Genomic DNA, 22380 nt, shown 5'->3' on the forward strand with positions numbered 1-22380 from the left:
GACGGTTTAACTTTTTATTGCAAGAGAATGTCCAGTCATCTACCTGTTATCACTTGACCTTAGTGATGAAATAAGTGCGAGTACATAATTTTCATATACAGGCTGAGTTACCTAAAACTCGCACCGCAAATACTGAGGAAATAGAAAGTGCTAATGATGTGTGGTTTTCACAGAATCTATTGGTAGTCAGGGACTAGTACCGTCAGCGAATAAACAGATTGTAATAATAGCTCGATATCGTATCTTTTGTGCAGTCGTGATTTTGAATGGAACAATGCTTATTGGTATTAACAAACTAAAAGTAGGATAAATTAGAATGTCAGTCTTGTTTGTTAAATGACTCTAGTGCAAATAGTTTACAAGATATCGTACTTCGTAAAGTTTCTACTCCGACGCTTGTTTGTGCCATTCAGTCTGCGTAGTTGCTACGTACAATGTTTTCATGTTTCCTTACAATGTGCTTGTCTGTTTCATGAGCGCACTGGGAGTTGTCAGTCAGTGTGTGGCAGTCCAAGCAGTGCGTCGTGCGTGGACTACGGGATTTACAAATGCAGAAAAAGTCGACATGCTCATGGCGTGTAGAGAATGTAGGAATAATGAAGTGCTTTCTTGTACAGAGTATGCGGCAAGATATTCCAACAGACGTCAACGACCTCGGCGATCATTTAACAGCTTCTTCAACCAGTTTCATGAAAGTGGTAGTGTAACACCTAGACAATGTAACAGAATGAAACAAATGACGACAGAAGAGGGGGAAATTTAACGCTCTTGCTGCTGCTGCAGTTGATACGTACTCTTAACTCCCGCGCAATCGCACCAGGAAGTGGCATGCGTCAGGCTGGTGTCCTATGCGTTCTCCATCGGCGTAGTTTCCATCTCTATCACATCTTTCCATTAAGAGCTGCATGGAAAAGATTATGATAATCGTGTTAACGTCTGTACTTTTGGCATTAAAGACAGGATACTCCAGATGTTTCATGTATCTTGTCTAGTGATAAAGCTACATTTACCAGTCATGGCCAAGTAAACCGCCGAAACATGCACAACCGATCTGTTGACAATCCCCGTTGGCTTCGTTAGGTGGAACGTCAGCATCCATGAAGTGAACCATCAGCCCATAGGCCCGTTATCCATAGACGAAACCCCCAACACCCACAAGTGCTGCAGGCTCCTAACAGACCATCTTCCGTACATGTTAGAAGATGTTCCTCTGTAGACTAGGGGTAATCTGTGATACCAGCATGATGACTGCCCATCTCATAGTGCACGAAGTACTTCAGCATGTCTTCAAGAATTGTTTCCAAATCGTTGGATTTGATGCGTAAGACCTGTACCTTGGCCGACCCATTCTTCAGATTTGACGCATGTAGACTTTTTTCTGTGAGGAAACCTGAAGGACGCTGTCCACAATAACATACCGACTACACCCGACGACATCCTATGACGTATTACTACAGCCTTTTCGGACATCTCCGCTGAAATGCAACAGTCGTTCCACATCAACGTGGAAGCGAATATTGCCGCTACCCGTGGTCATTTTGAACATAAACTTTGACAGTCAGTTGTCTGATTACTGATCAGAATCGACAAAACTAGTGTATGCATTTGAGTTGTTCTTTACTGTGTGCTGCCACATGTGTCGGTGTGGGGACTTTTCAAAATACTGTACCTCGTAAACGACTAGCACTAGAGTTCTGCAATAAACACCACTGACGTTCTAATTCACCTACTTCTAGTCTGTTAATGTCAACAGGCATTCTACATTTAAAAAAGTGCATGTCTGAACAAAAATACACTTTACAAGTTTGTTGATTGGCTAATAACACGTGCCCCTGACTACGAATCTATATGAGTAGCACTTTCCATTTTCGCAATATCTGCGGTGCAAGTTTTGTTATTCACCCTGTATCGTTTTATGTACAGTTCAACTACATTTTAACCGAAACAGGATCTTTATCTCATATACACATTGATGGTGGAGAGAGGGAGAAATGAAGGGAATAGGAGGGTGTCACTGCTGTCAGATGCATCGAAACACTATGCAGAATCAGAGGCGACGAGTGAAAATCTGTTCCAGACCGAGATTCAATCCGGCGATCTCCTACTAATTAGGCAGGTGCGTTAACCACTGCACCATCCGGGCCACACCGTTATCAGAACCGTGTGGACTGTTTCCGCACGCCTCACGGCTGATCCACATTCCCATCGAGCGCCACCTCACCTATCCGCAATCCCCGTCCATTATCCCCAAGCTCGCTAGTCCGAGATTCCCACAGGAGATCGGACGCATTAGTGCATCCGCACAGAAGAAGGTGGATTCATTGCTCAGCTAGGCGATTTAAATATATGAACGCCAAATGTCCAAAAGAGCAGACACCATGCATTCATATAAAGGTTCTTTATACGTTTACCTCTTGTTTACATACAGATGTATTCCTGAAGATGTGGCTCTAAAGCCATGAAATTAGTTGGGTCATAAAAACATATTTATCATACAACTGAAACGGTCTTATTCATCATGATATTTCAAGAGACCGCGTTGGCTGTTGAAGTCCCCTGAAATACGTTGGTTGAGTTTTCAGCGTATGGGCAATCCATTTTGTTATTGGTGGCTTGTAGATATTCACGAGAGTTATTTCACCAAAATGAGACAATGACTTCGTAGTGGATGTTATTCGTGGTAGTGGGAGAGCCAGTGCGGGCATTTTTTTCATCTTTTTAGATGCATGTTGTTACATCATACACCTTGTATGTAGCGTCAACCAAATCAAATCCATGTATTTTATTCCTACTCTCCACTTTCTGCATGTGTTTCATGGACGGCTACTAAATAAATATCGTTCTCGTCTAGGATCTTGTGTGGTATTTGGCACTACTAATGCACTCGGTGTTCAGCTGGGATATTTTAACACTGGGAGCAAATTCTCCGTGCAGATTGCCCTTAAATGGAGAGCTGCTCCACTTATTCATATCTACTTTGTGTTTGGGGATGTGATATATGCCAGGAGTTCATTAGGATTGTCTGGTGCTAGTATTATTGACACTTGTATCGAACCAATCAGGGGGTTACTTTGATACTGCCTGTCCATGACGAATTTCTTTGAACTGAGATTCCTGCTCTGGCTTTGAAGCTCAAAAATGGTGTAATTGTGGCAGCTTGCCTACGGAACAGTTTGCTTGCAGAACACCTGTATGATTCATTCTGGCGAGACTGGTTGAGATTGTAGGAGATGGGACCAAAAGAAGACGGCTAGTAGATAAAACAGTCACGTAGTGCTCTCACCGGGAAGGAGTCATCTAATTCGGAAGTTTTTCTTACTTCACCCATAAAAACACCTGTCGTTCGCAAGTCAGCAGTGTCGTGTCGTGTGCAAAGCGCATCTGTCCAGATGCTGGATGAGTAAGAGAAGAGTTTAGTGTACTGTCTGCGTTACTGGTGACGATAAGGAGGTATAAGGTGGAAACTGGTGCTTACACACACGCTATCCTGTCCTCTCGAATGGCACGAACGTGACCCGCGGAGGTAAACCTAGAAGAGCGTTAGTTGCCACCAATAAATAAACTGTCACGTGTTCTCTCCTCCGGATACGCTACGAAGACGTTTCGAACATAATCCAAAACACTGTGTAAGTAGGCTCTTTAGGTTCTTAGATTGGTAACGCCACCGCCACCTAGCGCTCTGTATAAAAATCACTGGCTGTGCTGTGTGCAGTCTGTGGCTGGGTGGCATTGTTGGAATTTGCTATTGTAGTGTTGTTAACAGCGCGTAGTGTTGAGCAGTTGGAGGTGAGCCGCCAGCAGTGGTGGATATGGGGAGTGAGATGGCGGAGTTTTGAGAGCGGATGATCTGAGCAGAGACAGTAAATTTGTAATATTGGATATCATGGACTGATATAGATATTATGACTTTTGAACACTATTAAGGTAAATACATTGTTTGTTCTCTATCAAAATCTTTCATTTGCTAACTCTGTGTATCAGTAGTTAGTGCCTTCTGTAGTTTGAATTTTTCATTTAGCTGGCAGTATTGGCGCTCGCTGTATTGCAGTAGTTTGACTAACGAAGATTTTTGTGAGGTAAGTGATTTGTGAAAGGTATAGGTTAATGTTAGTCAGGGCCATTCTTTTGTAGGCATTATTAAAAGTCAGATTGCGTTGCGCTAAAAATATTGTGTGTCAAAAAAATGGCTCTGAGCACTATGGGACTTAACATCTATGGTCATCAGTCCCCTAGAACTTAGAACTACTTAAACCTAACTAACCTAAGGACAGCACACAACACCCAGCCATCACGAGGCAGAGAAAATCCCTGACCCCGCCGGGAATCGAACCCGGGAACCCGGGCGTGGGAAGCGAGAACGCTGCCGCACGACCACGAGATGCGGGCCTATTGTGTGTCAGTTTAGTGCTGATCAGAATAGGGAAAGAGCGAAATGTCTGGCTACGTTCAGTTTTGCTCAGCTGTTAGAAAATCAAATAATGTAAGAGGTTTATCAGCACAGTAATTCATTAATTTTTCTAAGGGGACGTTTCATATGGAAATGAAAGATTTTGTTAGAGAACAAACAATGTATTTATCTTAATAGTGTTCAAAAGTCATGATATCTATATCAGTCCATGATATCCAATATTACAAATTTTCTGTCTCTGCCCAGATCAACCGCTCTCAAAACTCCGCCATCTCACTCCCCACATCCACCACTGCTGGCGGCTCACCTCCAACTGCGCAACGCTACGCGCTGTTAACAGCCAACTGCCCAACACTGCAATAGCAAATCCCAACAACGCCACCCAGCCATAGGCTGCACACAGCACAGCCAGTGATTTTCATACAGAGCGCTAAGTGGCGGTGGCATTACCAATATAAGAACCAAAGAGCCAATAAATAAACTGTCACGTGTTCTCTCCTCAGGATACGCTACGAAGACGTTTCGAACATAATCCAAAACACTTATACGTCAGATACTCAGAAATTCTATGTCGTACCGAAGATGTAAATTTCCGTGACCGAGCGGATTACAACCGGTAAAAAAATGAAATGAAATAAAATAAAACAAAAATAAATAAAAAATTGAAAAAAACGCGTTTAATCAACACACGTATAATAACTGTTAAAAATGTTTCCTCGATGGAAAGTATCGTGTAAGTCACAAAACTGTATTCGTGAAATTGCACAAGCTGACTCTCAGCACGGAAATTACGAATATTCTTCAGCGTATGCCATCAAAATCACGAAAATACTTTTTTGGCTAACAGCAAAGCAATTAAAGAGCTCACAGAGAACACGTCGCTACAAAAGATCTCCTCATGTAGTTGGAACGCATTAGGAGTCCTGCGAGAATTTATCGGCTCGGTGTAGGATATTACGAGGAAGGGGAAGGAGTGCCAGAGGAAGACGGAAGTAGGCGCGCTCTCTATGGCGGCGGAGCCAAAGATCACGCAGAACCTCATCGGTCAGCCGGCCCGGCGCTATTAACGGACCGACTCCGCGTCACGAACAAACCGGCAGCGCGGCGGGACTCGGCAGAGGAATCGCGGTTCGCAGGTCAAGCCTCGGCAAATATTCTCTCCCGACGCTAAATCCCTCTCCGTTACGTCCCGGCCAGCCTCTGCGCAACGAGTAATGTGCTCAGCCGGGCTGAGCAGCACTCTTCCCTCCGTGTACTGCGCCTCAGCTTTCGCACCCAAGAACGTAATTACTCGCCAACAAGTTCCGTAAGTCACCTGACAAATTGACTCGGGACGGCTGGCACTTCACATAAAAAACGAAAGAAAAAATAGAAAGTGATTTAAGAGATTTAAGCTTCACATGCAAGCGCGAGTTCTCGCTGCACCTCCGATCTGACATTGACATTAACAGGATATTACTACTCAACAACAGCTGTAAAACAATAAGGCGCTACAACATGAAAGCCCGTTTTGTCATTGACGTCAATGAAATACCCATTATTGAGACAGAATGAAAGGGCACTTATTCAGTAAAGATACATATGCAAACAGCTGTGATGTAACAGGTGTAAAGAAAACCAATGAAAAGAAAGGCTCATATGGTACAAGAGATTTATCAAAGAGAATGAGAACAATTCAAGCCTCGGGAAATATGACCAAGACAGAACATCTTGAACAAACTCCGGGAAGCTGAGAGAGCGTAAAACGAAAATTTTATAAGAGTATCAACTGAAAATAAGTAGAGCGTTAAGGAAACTCATGTTTGTTTAACATTACTTTTCATCAGTCAATATGACTTGCAAAACAGTAGCGAAGAATAGAGGCAAAATTGTGCAGGCATTCTAAAATTTATTTAAACAAATGTAGAGTCCTAGAGATCAATCACAAACACACGTAGCATTAGTGACCATAGCAAAGTTATGACAGATATAAGGTATAGAGTTACTCGATCCACTAACCAGGCTCCTGGTATTTTGTGGTTTCTTTAGAATAACTGGAAAAAAATTATACAAAAAGAATTGTCATAATCATTTGCAGCACGTCTGTGAACTAACTACTCTAAATAGGAATAGCGCAGAAAGTGTTCCACTTTACAAGAAAGTAGACATGGAAGACGTACAACCATGAACGTATCTCGATAATGTAGAAGGTGTTCATTAAAGCTACTACAAACCGCATAGAGAAAAACAGCAATGGGGTTTAATCACACAGAATAGGCTAAACAACTTACTCCTCTTCTGGCGTCAGTTAATCGTAGACAACTGGAGCAAGGAAGGGAACCTAGCGAGATTCGCGGTAAATGCAAGCTAGGTAAGGGGCATTGGCTTGCATTTATAGTGAATTTCTTGCCCAGCACAAACTCCCAAGCGACTGGGAAAAAGCGCAGGTGACCCCAGTGTACCAGAAAGATAAAAAAAAACGCACCCGCAAAATTACAGACCAATACCCCTAATTTCTGTTTGCTGCAGAATCCTTGACGCTAAGCAGTTTCTGTCCAGGAATCAACATGGTTTTAGAAGACATTGCTCGTGCGAAACTAAGCTTGCCCTTTACTCACATGATACACTGAGAACGCCGGCCGAAGTGGCCGTGCGGTTAAAGGCGCTGCAGTCTGGAACCGCAAGACCGCTACGGTCGCAGGTTCGAATCCTGCCTCGGACATGGATGTTTGTGATGTCCTTAGGTTAGTTAGGTTTAACCAGTTCTAAGTTCTAGGGGACTAATGACCTCAGCAGTTGAGTCCAATAGTGCTCAGAGCCATTTGAGCCAACACTGAGAACTATGGATGAAGGGCAACAGGCAGATTCCATATTTATACTAGGTCTACAACTTTGTTTCCACCTTTCTTTTCGCAAAGTTCGGGGCTTCATTGTGAAAAACGTACAAAAATATACGATTCATAGTATTTCCCATCGCTGGCCACTACATTGTCCCATCTTTAGGATAGCATACGAATCCCATGAAGGAAAAACTGGGCGTCTTTTGTGGGAATCCTTGAATCGATTCGATTTTGCACTTGTTCATATGATCGGAAGTGCTGGTCAGCCAGACTGTATACCACTGACCGAAAAAGGTGGTAGTCAGAGAGAGTAACGTATGGAGAATACGGCGGGAGGGATAGGACTTCTCATTTCAACGTTTCCATGTAAATTTGACGGGTTTTGCGACATGGGGTCAAGCACTGACCTGCTGCAAAATTACCTTCACGTGTCTATTGCTGTATTGTGTCCGTTTGTGTTTCAGTGCTGGGCTCGAACGCATCAATTGCTTCCCATAATGATGTCCTATGACTGTCTTCGCCTGTTTTAGTAGCTACGAAACCCTTCTGTCTTTCACCGCCATGCGGGTCTTAGACATCAGAATCACCGTTCTTAAGGCGTTGAAAACATTCTCTGTACGTTCTTCCACTAATAGTTCCCTCACCATTGGTCTTACCCAGCATTTTACGAGCCATAGCCGCAGATTTCTTCATGTTAAAGCAGAAAATTAAAACGTCCAGCAAATGGCGAGAAATGGTTCCGTAAGTTGATGTACTTAATCGAGAATAAGCTCATGGTGCAATCACAAATCGACTAATATTTTTACGGCATTATTTTTACAGATGCCTAAGCTTATTGTATTACGCCTATGACCAACCACCCGAACCACACTTGGCGCTACTGCCGTCTATTGCAAAACGGCGGAAACAAAGTTGTAGACCTAATAGATTTCCGGAAAGCATTTGACACGGAGCTCCACTGCAGGCTGTTAACGAAGATAAGACCATATGGAATAACTTCATAGGTATGTGAGGGGCTCAAAGAGTTCTTAAATAATAGAACCCAGTATGTGGTCCTCGACGGCGAGTATTCATCAGAAACAAGGGTGTCGTCAGGAGTGTCCCAATGAAGTGTAATGGGCCCGCTGTTGTTCTCTACATAAATAAATATTTGGTGGACAGGGGGGGCAGCAGACTGCGGTTGTTTGCTGATGATGCCGTGGTGTACGGTAAGGTGTCGAAGTTGAGCGAGTGTAGGAGGATACAAGACGACTTAGACAAAATTTCTAGTTGGTATGATGAATGGTAGCGATACCTAAAAGTGGAAAAATGTAAGTTAATGCGGATGAGTAGGAAGAACAAACCTGTAATGTTCGGATACGGTATTGCTAGTGTGCAGCTTGACACTGTCAAGTCGCTTAAATATCTGGGCGTAATGATGCAAAGCGATAAGAGCTAAAACGAGCATGTGAAAACTGTGGTAGGGAAGGCAAATGATCGGCTTCACTTTATTGTGAGAATTTTCGGAAATATTGGTTAACCTGTGAAGGAGACCGTATATAGGACGTCAGTGCCACCTGTTCTTGACTACTGCTCGAGTGTTTGGGATCCGTACCAGGTCGGATTGAAACGAAACATCGACGCAATACAGAGGAGGGCTGCTAGATTTGTTGCCGGTAGGTTCGAACAAATGCTTCGGGAACGCAAATGGGAATCCCTGGAGGGAAGGCTGCGTCGTTTTCGGAAAACACTATTAAGAAAATTTATGGAAGTGGCCTTTGAAGCTGGCTGCCGAACGATTTTACTGCCAGCAACATATATAGCGCGTAAGGATTGCGAAGATAAAAGACGAGAAATCAGGGCTCATAGGGAGGGGTACAAACCGTCATTTTTCTCTCGCTCTGTTGGCGAGTGGAACAGGACAAATGACAAGTAATGATACAGGGTACCCTGCGCCAAACACCTTGCGGTGGCTTTCGGAGTATCTTTGTAGATGTAGATGGAGATGTAGAATGGAAAAAAAGGAACAAGTCAGTCCCTGTTTTTGGAAATTTGTGGTAAGATCTTATGGGACCAAACTCCTGAGGTCATCGCTCCCTAAGCCTACACACTACTTAATCTAACTTAAACTCATTTACGCTATGGACAATACACACACCCATGCCCGAGGGAGGACTCGAACCTCCTACGAGGGGAGCCGCACGGACTTTGACAAGGCGCCCCAGACCGCGCGGCTAACCCCCTCGGCTCCCTGTTTTTAAGTTGGGTTGTAAGAAAGATGCACATGGCTATGGACCTGTGTCAGTCAGTTACAGAGTTATGGAAGATGTTTCCCTCTCTAGATTATGACATTCGGAGCAGACAACGGCGGCCAAGTTGCGGTGCTCCACGGACACACCGCATTCCCGGCTTTGAAGAGCATGTCCTTTGTCACGTAGACGAGAACAGGACGTCGAATAGTCGAAGCACTGGACATTCCTTGACTCCTGTACAGCACACAGGTCAGAGTTCATTGTCCCCACTGTGTGCCTACCGTAAACTGGGAGATTTTAACCGATTCGTTCCCCAAACTTAACTCACATCCAAACGGTATATTTACGGACTGGTGTTCCATATCGTAACTTTATCTCCTAAGTCGCCTCCACAATGCCTATAAACCTGAAACGGGAATTGTGAAACACCCATTGTGTACAGGGTGAATCACCTTAAACCTACACCACAAATATTTCGGAAATGGAAAGTGCTATTGACGTGCGATTTTCACAAACTGGATTGGTAGTCGTAAATGTTAGCGAATCAACAGATTACAGTTATACTTAGAAACTGTATTTTTTGCACAAACGTACACTTTTTAAATGGAACAAAGCCTATTGAAATTAACAAACCAAAATTAGCGTAAATTAGAATGTCAGTGGTGTTTGCGCAGGATTCCAGCGCAAATCGTTTACGAGATGTAGTATTTTGAAAAGTTCCCACGTACATGTGTTAGCACACATTGAAGAACAACACAAGTGGATATACTCCTGCGTTCAAAATGGCCACCGGAAGCGGCAGTATGTGCTTCCATTCTGGTATGGAACTACTGCTCCACACCACCTAGCATTTCAGCGGATATGTCCGAGCCAGCTGCAGCAATACATCGTTGCATCTCTTCGGCTGTAGACAGCTTTTTCCAGCTTTCTCCACAGAAGAAAAGCCTATAGGCGGAAAAACCGAGGAACAGGTCGGTCAGTGTACAGGTCCTCTGCCTCTGATGCAAAGAATTGTAAACAATTCTTGAAGACATGCTGTGGTACTTCGTGCACTATCTGCTGGACAGCCATCATGCTGGTACCACAGGTTCCTTCTAGTCTATGGAGGAACGTCCTCTAGCATCCGCGGTAGATGGTCTGTTAAGCGACTGCGATAGTTGTACGCGTTCAATGTTCCGTTTATGAGTAACGGTCGTATGAGCTGATCGAAACAATGTTCGCTATGCATCCCACACCATATGTTTACACTAAATGGACGCTGACGAAGCCAACGGCGATTGTCAACAGATCAATCGTTTCGGCGGTTTACTTGGGCATGATTGGTAAGCGTGGCTTCATCACTGGACAAGATACACGATACATCTAGACCAACCTGTCTTTATGCCCATTTGCATTAGTTAACACGATTATTATAATCGTTTACATGCAGCTCTTGGTGGAAAGAGATGTGGTTGAAATGGTTCAAATGGCTCTGAGCACTATGGGACTTCACATCTGTGGTCATCAGTCCCCTAAAACTTAGAACTACTTAAACCTAACTAACCTAAGGGCATCACACACATCCATGCCTTTGGCAGGATTCGAACTTCCGACCGTAGAAGCACCGCGGTTCCGGACTGAAGCGCACAGTACCGCTCGGTCACAGCGGCCGGCGCGGAAGCTAACATGCGGATCAACTGCAACAGCAGCAACAACATTAATTTCCCCCCCCCCCCCCCTCTTCTCTGCCACTTGTTTCCTTCTGTTACATTGTCTAGGTGTTTTACTACCACTTTCATGAAACTGGTTGAGGAGGCTCATAAATAACTGTCAAGATTGCTGACATGTATTGGGGTATCTTGCCGCGTACACAGTACAAGAAAGAAATTCATTCTTCCTGCACTCTCCATACACGGTGAGCATGTCGTCTTTTTCTGCATTGGTAAATTCCACCGTCCATTGATGAACTATAGCTTGGACTGTCACACACTGACTGACTAGCAAGTCGAAGTGCACTCAAGCAACGCACAGGCTCAATGCAAGCAAACAACATCTTCTGAGCAACTACGCAGGTTGAATGGCACAAACATTCGTCGGTGTAGAAACTTTTCAAAATACGATATCTCGTAAACAACTCGCACTAGAATCCTGCAACAAACACCACTAACATTCTGATTTACCCTATTTTCAGTCTTTTAATGTCAATAAACATTGTTCCATTTAAAAAAGTTTATATGTGCATAAAAATACTCTTTCTAAGTATTATTACAATCTGTTGCTTGTCTACATCTACATCTTCATGGTTACTCTGCAATTCACACTTAAGTGACTGGCAGAGGGTTCATCGAACCATTTTCATACTACTTCTGTACCATTCCACTCTCGAATGGCGCGTGGGAAAAAGGAACACCTAAATCTTTCCGTTCGAGCTCTGATTTCTCTTATTTTATTATGATGATCATTTCTCTCTATGTAGGAGGGTGTCAACAAAATATTTTCGCATTCGGAAGAGAAAGTTGGTGATTGAAATTTTGTAAATACATCTCGCCACAACGAAAACCGCCTTTGTTTCAGTGGCTGCCACCCCAACTCGCATGTCATCTCAGTGACACTCTGTGATATTGTTGGATTTCAGACATTTTGCATATGAGAAAAGGACAGCCACCGAGCTGTAGTTTGTAATGATACTAAGCATGACAACGCGAGAGTAAAGAAATGAAATCTGTTTATAACGTGCGCCTATACCAAGACGCGCGGCCAGCGTTTAAAAGGTACACTATGACTCGCTGGGCGCAGATATTTAAAATCATTGCCGCAGCGCTTGATAGCAAGAAGCTGCGAAACAGAAGAAAGAACAATTTATCATTTGTTAGGAAAATTCTAGAGTCTTTATAGTTAGTTGTACTTCTGGTCGCCGATATGTTAACATGTACTTCATTACCTTTGATGTTTGGTTGCCGACTTGTTAAGACGTGTTGTGTAGCACCGCAACAAGTTATATTTCTTTTGGTGTGAAAAACCACGTTCTCACCAAGAAAACAAAAACGCTTTTGTAAACTTTGTGACGATAAAAAATACTTACGCGCACGCCAGGACATTTAATTTTTACAAAATATCACACATACAAAAGCAGCGATTGTTGGACTGCTCCATGTATGAGAAAAACATAAAAATGTAAGTTTTGTATTCATTGTAAATTTGTTAATGTTTATAGTTTAACGCCTTTGTTCTTTGAGAATATATTGATGCTTCACTGTACAGAAAATCTATGTTTATTCTTTTCTTTAAATTAACCACAAATAATGTTTATGTTTAAATGAACTTTGTTACAGGTTCGCTCTTTATCGCGGTGTCTCGATTGTATTTGGGAGACCATCAACGTGTTCAATTTCCGATCTGACAACTTTTTTTACAAAATTTCACTGTTTTGCATTTTTTTTATTATTCAAATAGGTCCCTTAGGTAATTTCATTGAAGAGTCTGATTGCGTGAAAGCAATCCGGGTTAAGAGGTCATTTAAGAAACCATTTTTGCGAAATCAATCTGTACGTCTCCTGAACACAATCGAGAACCGACGCATCAGCGATCATTCATTAATATTCCTCTCTTTCCAAGTCGTACCAAAAAACGGCCAAGGAGAACTGCCGTGAGTACGCAATCTAGTGTTAAAGGTTGCATTCTTTATCTTGTCGGCAAACATTGCCATAAATTATCATCATCAATGTTATATTTGGTTAAATGTAAAAAGCCAAAAAACCTTTTAACGCTAGAACTCTCACCCCCATTGCGCAATAGCACGAAACAAATTGCCCTTCTTTGCACTTTTTCGATGCCTTCCGTCAATCCTACCTGGTAAGGATACCACTCCGCGCAGCAATATTCCAGCAGAGGACGGACAAGTGTAATGTAGGCTGTCTCTTTAGTGGGTTTGTCGCATCTTCTAAGTGTTCATCCAACAATGCGCAGTCTTTGTTTCGCCTTCCCCACAATATTATCTGTGTGCTCATTCCAATTTCAGTTGCTCGTAATTGTAATTCCTAGATATTTAGTCGAATTGACAGCCCTTAGACTTGTGCGATTTATCACATACCCAAAATTTATCGGATTTCTTTTAGTACTCATGTGGATGACTTCGCACATTTCTTTGTTTAGTGCCAATTGCCACTTTTCGCGCCATACAGAAATTCTCTCTATATCATTTTGTAATTGGAATTGATCTTCTGATGATTTTACTAGACTGTAAATTAGAGCATCATCTGCAAACAATCTAACGGTCCTGCTCACATTATCACCTAGATCATTTATGTAAATAAGGAACAGCAGAGGGCCTATGACACTACCTTGCGGAACGCCAGATATCGCTTCTGTTCTGCTCGATGATTTACCGTCTATTAATAATAACTGTGACCTTTCTGAGAGGAAATCACGAAACCAGTCACCCAAATGACACGATAGTTCCATACGCACTTAATTTGGTTAATAGTCGCATTTGAGGAACGGTATGAAAAGTCTTCTGAAGATCTAGGAATATGTAATCAAGCTGAGATCTCTTGTCGACAGCACTCATTAATTCATTGGAATAAAGACAAGAACGATATTTTCTGAATCCCTGTCGGATATGTATCAATAATTCATTTTCTTCAAGGTGATGCATAATGTTAGAGTACAGTATATGCTCCAAAATCCTACTGCAAATTGAGGTCAGTGATATTGGTCTGTAATTCCATGGGTTATTCCTATTTCATTTCTTGAATATTGGTGTGACCTGTGCTACTTTTCAGTCTTAAGGAACAGACATCTTTCGTCAAGTGAGCGGTTGCATATGATTGCTAAGACAGGCGCTATTGTCTAAAAATGCTAGCCCCTGACTAGTAATCCATTCTGTGAAAACCGCACATCAATAGCACTCACCTTTACCGCAAATTTGCGGTGCAATTTTTAGGTGATTCACGCCGCGTAAGTGACAGTGAAACGAAAATGAGACAGATGGAAAAAAATGCTAGCGAACTGTCTATTATTTCAAAAGTGGTAGCAATAAAAGTTATCACACTTACGCCGCTGTGAGACAGAAGGGACAATGCCTTCGTGGAAAAGTGTTGGCGGCTGCCTACGAAACCAAGATTGTACCCAACCGTGCACCTCTTCATCCGACGGCCACGTATTCCTTTCTCCAGGGCTCCAAAAAAGTGGAAATCGCGTGCGGAGAGATCGGGAATGTATGGAGATTGTGCACCACCTTCCCAGCGAAACTTCCGTAGGCCCCCATGTGGCCAAGGTTGTTTCGACTACGCTGCATACGTTTCGCTGGTAAGCCCTTACACATCCTCCCGCTCTCTCCCCATGCGATTTCCACATGTTTAGAGCCCTGGCGAAAGACATCCGTGGCTGTCGATTCACTTCGTGAGAAGAGTTGCACGCCTGGGAACAGTCATGGTTCCATAGACAGCCGCCAACATTTTCCGACGAAGGCGTTGTCCCTCTTGTCTCACAGTTATGGTGATTAATTTTGAAACAAGCATCAGTTCGCTTAGTTTTCCAGTACGTCTGCTTTCGATTTGACTGCCCCTCATAACTGTGAGAGAGCAGACGTCGGAAGTCCTTGTCGCAGCATGATGGGTGTCACAGTCAGCTTTAGACTCCAGTTTCGAGCGAGCGCTCGGACACTTTGGACGAGCAACCGTGGTGGGACCAACGTGTGGCTGCATCGCAACAGAGCCGCGCTGCAGAACTCGGTCGGCCAACGCGTGAGTTCCGGGAGCGACCTGCGATACGGGCGGAGGCAGATCCCATCTGGCGCCGCTTTGCCGCTTTGTTAATGGCCTCCTTGGAAGCGCCGCCATGCGAGAGGTTTTCTGAAATCGAGACGAGACGTATTGCGCCGGCCTTGGAGCCCGTATCTACAATTCCGAGCGCTTTGTGTGTAAATAGAGCTAGCCGTGGCTCGCGAGAAATGCACCTCCTCAAAAAAATCCCTCTCTGCGTTTCCGCTAAACGCTTTCCTAGAAAAATATTCCGCATGTGGATTCCACGAGTGTTTGTAAAACACAGCCACAGCTGTGGGAGGGCAACTTTTCAACCGTCGATTCGACAAAAACACGAGACTCGCCCGTTAAATACGCACCGATTCCATCGGGGTTCCGCAACTGCTGCCATTGTTCGCTTCGATGTCTGTCTTCATTGCGCCATGTTTTCCTGTACATACTTGCACAGGTTGTGTCCACTGGCCACCATATCGAGCTTAACCACACAGGAGAAACAGTGTCAGAGTATGAGACAGCTTTTGGAGACTTGTGATTAAATAAATCATAAGAGATGGATATTGTTTCGGAATTTACAAAATGACTGGGGGAAGTGGCAACGAAACGGCTAGTCAAGATGGTGTGTAGAGCCTCTGAGAACTGGAGACGTACCGTAAGACTTTTTTGAAAGTACCATCCAGACACTCCTAAAGGTAGTAAGGACATATAAATGCGATAACTATCGCACAGTCAGTTTAACAGCACATGCAGCAAAGTTGCTGACAAGAATAACCTACAGAATAACTGTGGCTCTGTTAGATCAATTGGCTTTAGGTAAGGAAAAAGCGTTAGGGAGGCTGTACTGGCGTTGCGCTTGATAAGGGAAGCAAAGACACTCTCATAGGGTTTGTTGACCTATAAAATATGTTCGAAGATTTGGTAGTATGTTTGAAATTTCCAGAAAAACATGGATAAATTATAGGAGAAAAATCGGTAATACACAATACCTACATGAACCAAGAGGGTATAATAAGAATGGAATATGAAGAGCGAAGTGGTCGGAAAAAAATGGTGCAAGACACGAATGCAGTCTCTCGTCCATATTTTTCAATCTATACATGGAAAAAGCAATGACGAACATCATTAAAAATTGTAGGTATATAATTAAAATTCACCGTGAAAAGATATCAATGATAAGATTGGCTCATGTCATTTATATTCTCGGTGTGAGTGAAAAACAGTATTTACTGAATGGTAAAAACAGTCTAATTGGCTCATAATATGGATTGAGATTAAACCAGAGGAAGACAAAAGTAATGAAACGTAGCAGAAATGAGACTAGCAGTAAACTGAATGTAGAAATTGGCGACCACGAAGTAGACAAAGTAAAGAATTCTGCTGCCTCGGAAGGAGAATAACGCATGGCCGACGAAGAATGTAGAATGTAAGAAGCATACTACTGCAGGGGAAAAAAGCATTCCACGCTAAAATAGGATTACTAGTAAAGGATATAGGCCTTAATTTGTAATTTTTAAATTTACATGTAATATAATGTGAAAGAAATTACTGAAAATATGGATTTGAGATGTGACGTTCTGCAAGTGTGTTGCAAATTTGCTCGTCTTATAAAACAATAAATGAGCAAGCTCTCAATATTATTGGCGTGGAAAGGAATATGTGATACACATTGATAAGAGGGGAAACTGTGTTAGGGTTCGTGTTAACACATCAGGGAATATCTTCCTTGGTACTAGATGAAGCCGCAGAGATAAAAAACCGTAGGGGAAGATAGAGATTGGAATACATCCAACAAATAACTGAGGACGTGCACGTATCACTCTGAGATGAAGAAGCTGGCACGGGAAAGGAAGTCGTATTGAGCCGCTTCAGGCAAATGCCGGATGGTTCCTCAGAGAAGGTATGTATGCATTCCTTCTCCACCGCCGCTGTAATCCGAGCTTGTGCTCCGTCTCTACTGATCTCGTTGTCGGAGGGACTCTAATTTCCTCCTCCTCCTCCTTCTTGTATGGAGCCATATCGTATGGAAAAATAAGGAAAGAGAAAAGTCACTGGAGCCTATCACTACGTTGTAGGCACCATCGTCTACGAACATTAAAAGAGCTTCAGTTGGTAAGATGCCAGAAGGTACGTCCCCAAACGATCCTTATGGTCACCCTCCATCAGTGTTTCGGCTTCATTTCCAGTTCACATGTCGACCTGTCCGTGGAACACTTCCCGACTTGTGGTGAGCGGCGCATACGTAGCAGATTGCCTGGAACACGTAACACTTGCTTTGCGTGGTGACTGGTTATCCTATTGTTACATTATTACAGTTTACTTTATTGTTGTTAGAGACTTCGGTCGAAGGGTTCACACCGGGAAAGGCAAATCGAAACTTGTTGATCTGAAAAGGAACTTGTTGAGCCGGCCGGGGTGGCCGAGCGGTTCTAGGCGCTACAGTCTGGAACCGCGAGACCGCTACGGTCGCAGGTTCGAATCCTGCCACGGGCATGGATGTGTGTGATGTCCTTAGGTTAGTTAGGTTTAAGTAGTTCTAAGCTCTAGGGGACTGATGACCTCAGAAGTTAAGTCCCATAGTGCTCAGAACCATTTGAACTTGTTGATCTGAACGGGGTGCCGTGAAGGGACGGGTGATTGGCCGAGGGAGGAGATGAACTCATTCGAAGCGTTGGATCAGCAAGAATTTTTACCATGTGGGTCAGTAGCAACAGTGCACTAGCCCAAGTAGCAACACTAGGTTGTGGAAACAAACATTTCTAACGCCGCGCAAAGTGCATATCGTGCACATTTAAATGTTCCCACCCGGAGTCCTGCACCTTGCCTGCAGTCAATAGACATGCGGGCGATCACCTTCAGCGTAGCTGAAAATATGTAATAAAGAAGGCTGGGACCACCGTGGGCCGTGGGACACCAGAAGGCTATCGAAGCAGTAGGACAGTCATTTTTGCAATGTCACCGGCAAACATTCAGCCACCCTTCGACTTTTTGATCGTTCTTTGTTGCAGATTCTTCATGAGGACCTCCATTTCACCCTTTTATACAAGAAATCAGCGATCACGATAATGATGCTCAGGAAAGTGTATGTGAAGATTTGCTTCAAAAGTTGGCTTTTCGTGAACCGCTGGTTTTCTTTTGTGGAGAGACACACATTCAGTTATCCGGGTGTATGAATAAACAAAAGACGTATTGCTGGAGTGCTGACTGTTTGGTGTGCATTGCTGAGAGTAGGAACTATTTTTATTCCTTTGCACTTTTCTACAATTTATTTATTTATTTTAGGAAAACTAGCATAAAGTAAAAGTGATTATCAGGAAGTTATCTACGCGGCAACTGCCCAGTCTTGAACAAACAGGTGTCGTATATGTGTAGTTTCAGTGAGATGAGGCCACGCCGCACGCAGAGCATACTGCACCGCGTGTTTTGCGGGAAAGTCGTTCTCTCGCCTGATCTCATTCAGGGAGATCTTTCGGGGATGGCACGCTTGCCCGATTTAGTACCTGACATTTTCTTTGGGCATGTCTGAAACCATTCTTTACATCGTTCCTCCAAGGACACTTACACACTTGAATATGCACAAAGGAACGTTGTTGTTGTTGTTGTGGTCTTCAGTCCTGAGATTGGTTTGATGCTCTAAGAAACAGCCTGCGTATACGACGTTGTACTCGAAATTGTCCATGGGAACTTCACAATCATAGTAAATCAGTGAATCACAATAATGGGTGTATTTTTTGCTATGTCTCATTTTTAAAATGTGTAAGTTTAAGTATCCAGTTATTTAGGATCACAAAAAGAATTAAACCACGTTGAGAGAAACGTGAAATTTGTTATTGTGACTTCCATATTCTGCGTGTGTGTGTGTGTGTGTGTGTGTGTGTGTGTAAGACAAGTCGAAAATCGTCATTTTGAAATATTCAGGGGTGTGACAGGAACGGTCATTCGAAGCAAAAATGTCTAGTAAAAATGGGCTTTAAAATGCATACGTTAAGAGCTATGAGGACTTCTTCACCTTCGGTATCACGTAACAAATTTCTTCTTCTGTAAGCTCTCGGTTTTGGATGTCTCGCAAGGCGACAGCATGGGCCAAAGCAATAAAAAATTGTCTATTAAACATGGACTCTGAAGTGCACACCATAAGAGCTAGAAGCACTTGTTCATTTTCGCTACTGTGAAACACATCTCTTCTACTGACCAAATGCTCATACTTCTCAACGTATGCTTTTTAGAGCCCATGTTTATTGCTTCGAATTATCATTCCTGTGTAATGGCTGTGAGGAAGATTGTTTGGGATTTTGACAGTTTTTGCAGTGTGTGACTGGAGTCAGACAAATACTGTTCATTTCGAGCAATATGACTTTTAAAGCGGAATTCTGTGTGCTCATTCGATTGAACGATCCCAAATTACTGTAGTGCGATATTCCTTTTATTCTATCTGTGCTAACAGGGACGGTAAAACACGAAAAATAATCAATACTGCACCAGCGACAGCACCGCCCAGGATCGCCTTGACTGCTACCATCAAGCAGCAACGCTGCTCAGTCGCTGCTAGCGTACTGGTTATTCTTCTTGTTTTACTCTCCTTTTCAATACATTTCGATAAAATAGATATTGCATTAGACTAATTTTGCGCCGCGGAATCGAATGGACATGTTAGTTTCCACTACAAAAATCATTTTGTTGGTAACGGGAAACAAACCGACGCTTTCCATCAGCACAGTGCGTCGTATAGAAGACTTGATGATGAGTACTTGTTTGAGCTAGCTTCAGCTACACATTGGAAAAACGAAACTGCTAATACCTGCCAAAACACCAGAGAAAATACGCCCGAAGAATTATGAAAGACATCCTATACATGCTGACGGGAAAAAGAGCAGGAAGAAGGAACGCTGTCGTATTTCTACATCTGAAAGATGATGTCTGTTCAAATTCTGCGCCAATCACATTAGAGCGTCTATGAGGATCCAGATCAAGTTTGCTTTAAATAGACGCTGCAACGGTTGTGAGCGTTAGTTACCTTTGAAATCGGATGTGATGAGTTGATGTTAGACAAGGATCCCCTAAAGGCGACAAAGACGCCATTAACAACCACTCATGGAGTTTGAATGAGGTCGTGTAGTACGGCGACGAGAAGCTGTATGTTGCTTCTGTGATACTGCAGAAAGACTAGGCAGGAATGTATTCACTGTTCATGATCGCTGGCAGTGGCGGTCGAGAGAATGTACGATCGCAAGAAGACAGGCCGAATGGCAATACCGAGAGGGAAGACCATGTTGTTCGGTGTATGGCTCTGTCCCATCGTTCCATCTATAACTGCAGTTTGACCAATAGTTGACACCTCCGAGACAGAACGAACTGTTACAAATCGGTTATCTCAAGGACAGCTCTAAACCAGAGGCCCTGCGGCGTGCATTCCACAACCCCATACAATCACAATTTGCGACTTCAGTGATGTCAATCGAGAGCTCACTGGAGGCTATGGTGGAGGTCAGTTTTTTCTCTGATGAAAGCTGGTTCTGCCTCGGTCCAACGATGGATGTGTGTTGGTTATAAGGAGGGCAGTTGAGGGCCTGCAACCAACATGTCTGTGTGCTGGACACACTGGACCTACACCTGGAGTTATGGTTTGGGATGCGATTTTGTATGATAGCAAGAGCAGTTTTGCGATTATCCCACGCACCCTGATCGCAAAACTGTCGTCAGTCTGGTGATTCGACCTGTTGTACAGCAAAGAGTGTTTGCCAACAGCATTACGCCCGCCCACATACCGCTGTTGTAACCCAACATGCTCTACAGAGTGCTGACATGTTGCCTTGTCCTGCTCGATCATCAGATTTGTCTCCAATAGAGCACATATGGGACATCGTGGGATGACAACTCCAGCGTCCACAAACACATAACCGACTGAATGCTACAGGCGTGGAACTTCGTCACACAGACTGAGATCTCTCACCTGTACGACACAATGCATGCACGTCTATAGGCTTGCATTCAACATTCTGGCGCTTACAACAGTTATTAATGTAGGCCTACCAGCAATTCACATTTTCAGTGGCTTATCTCGCGCTTGCATAAACCTATGATCTCTCAAGGTTAGTCAGTTAAATGTATTATCCAAACCCAATGTATTCCAAAATTATTTCTTAGTGTTGCGGTTATATATTACGAGGCCTGTTCAGAAAGTAAGCTCCGATTGATTGCCAAATTGAAACCACAGTGAACATCAGAAATGTTTTACTTGTAACAATTAGCTACACCTTTCAGCTACTTCTCTACGTAGTCGCCGTTCTGACTTAGACTTTTGTCATAGCGTTGTACCAACTTTTCAATAGCCTCATCATAGAAGGCAGCCGCCAGTGCTTTCCGCCAATTCTCCACGCTGGCCTACACCTCGTTGTCTGTGTCAAAATGTTGTCTTCAAAGACAGCGGTTCATGTGACCAGAGATGAAACTCAGGGGGAGACAATAGCGGACTGTATTGTGGGTAATCTAACATTTCCATTTGAAAACGATGCAGAAGCATCTTCATTGCCCCTGCAGAATGCGGCTGAGAATTGTCGTGAAGACGAAACAGCACGACAGTTATGTAATGTTAGCTGCATAGCTTCAGGCGAAATTTCTCACCAGGCCCTCTTACTTGGCGGCAGACACTATTTTCTAGACATCTTTACGCACTCACTGCGAGCTCAGAAATGAGAAGAGCGAAGTGATGCTAACTGGGGTTATACTAGAGACACTACCCAACACATCTGTGCAAAGCTTTATCGGATTTTCATAGTCGTTTCCATTTCGCGACCGATCGGAGCTTACTTTCTGAACGCCCCTCGTATTTGCGGTAATATAATATATATAGTGAGTGTTTGTGTTTTATTGACCAATTTCGTATCACATCCCGATAAGCATCTTCAGTTGAGCTTTCACGATGAGGAATATCGACTTATCGTAATACTGAATTTCATGTTTCCGTCAATTTTTGTTTGTCTGTTTGTTTGGATGCGGAGGCGGAGGGTTGGAGGAATTGAATCAGATGACGCTGCTGCAAAGTTTCTGTTTCCACAGCGACATTTTGATTTTTTGGCCTTGTTAAGCAGCGCTCCCAGGAACACTCATCTGCCCGCAGAGGTTACTAAGATGCGAGTGTCCACTTCGTGGATCCGTAATTACAACAAGAAAAGAGGATATAGAGAAGC

The sequence above is a fragment of the Schistocerca serialis genome, chromosome 6, assembly GCF_023864345.2.
Source record: "Schistocerca serialis cubense isolate TAMUIC-IGC-003099 chromosome 6, iqSchSeri2.2, whole genome shotgun sequence".
NCBI classification, from domain to species: Eukaryota; Metazoa; Arthropoda; class Insecta; order Orthoptera; family Acrididae; genus Schistocerca; species Schistocerca serialis.